The sequence below is a fragment of the Copidosoma floridanum genome, unplaced genomic scaffold (assembly GCF_036245765.1).
Source record: "Copidosoma floridanum isolate Cflo_tuat_1 unplaced genomic scaffold, Cflo_Japanese_pri ptg000011l, whole genome shotgun sequence".
NCBI lineage: Eukaryota > Metazoa > Arthropoda > Insecta > Hymenoptera > Encyrtidae > Copidosoma > Copidosoma floridanum.
The window spans coordinates 12,054,173-12,055,341 of record NW_028321888.1 but is presented as its reverse complement, the minus strand read 5'-3'; the positions used below and the strand labels follow the sequence as shown (position 1 = coordinate 12,055,341).

General features: G+C 52.7%; 1 non-coding gene across 1 annotated transcript; it reads right to left on the bottom strand.

Moving 5' to 3' along the window:
• Nucleotides 1–571: 571 nt before the first annotated feature.
• On the bottom strand, nucleotides 572–644 carry TRNAK-CUU (transfer RNA lysine (anticodon CUU)). The gene has a single exon. It is a non-coding gene; the product is annotated as a tRNA-Lys (tRNA).
• Nucleotides 645–1,169: the final 525 nt, after the last annotated feature.

Here is a 1,169-nt window from a genome sequence, read left to right as displayed (position 1 = left end):
ACCTCGACCTCCAGACGCTACCAGTAGGGACGCCTACTGGCCCCAGCGTTGGCACGACAGCTTCTTCGAGACTGAGAGAGTCGTCACTACCTGCGACCGTGAGTACCGGTCCTTAGGCCACCGTTTTATTGTAAAGGGCAGCGGCCCTCGTTTAGCCTGCGTAAGTCTGCCCAGTCTGCGTTTTCGCGCCGCAAGCTCGTCGAGTAATCGCGCTCGACGAGCGAGATCTCACACGCACACACATCCACTACACACCCGCGAATACCTTTTTTTGTAATTATTGCATATTCCCTGAATATACATTTTAATTTAAAAAAAAATACCCGCGAGTGCTACTTCTTTTGGTGTGCCTCAATTTTCTCCTTTATTAATAATTGTAAACGATCGTCGCGAAAAGCGACGACAGACACCTTACAGCCGCGATACAATATTCCGCAGCGGTGTCTGAGCGCACGAGACCCGCAAAATATTTTACAGGGAGTATCACCGTTGGGTATCCGGGCAACACAGGCCCGGTCGAAGTGAAGAGACTCCGCCTCGTTGATCCGCATTGTGCACCCCGCAACATTGGCGCCCGACGTGGGGCACGAACCCACGACCCTGAGATTAAGAGTCTCATGCTCTACCGACTGAGCTAGCCAGGCCTGTTCGACGCTTCTCGACGTAGAGAAGGTCAAGCAGCAGCTTCAGCATGTTTTCGTCCAATTCCGGTTTTCTAACCTTTTTCTTGGTCAGCTCATCGACTTTTTCTGCCGAGTATTCATCCATCACGTCGAACCCCGCAATTTTTTGAGGATAAGCCAGCTTCTTTGGCAGCTCTTCAATTGCCCTTCGAAGGGCAGTTTGCTCGTTCCGGATAGCCGCTATTTCCTGTACGCTAGCGCTCAAAGGTTGGGCTTCGCGTATACCCGCAACCCTGGGCTGTTTCTTGGCCTCAGTAGCCTTAGCCTTGGGCTTGTATGCCGGTTCTGGCAAGTAGAAATGTTCCGGTGGGGGTGGCTCACGGAACGCACTCCTGAGTTCCAAGAGGCGTTCAGCCTCAGTGGCCCTTCGCAGCAGATCTGCCATGCTGTGAACCTCGTCTCGTCGGACTCGATCCTGTAACTCAGGACGCATATTCCTGTGGAATAGGTCCAACTGACGTTCTACCGGCCATGGAGGTTGAATTC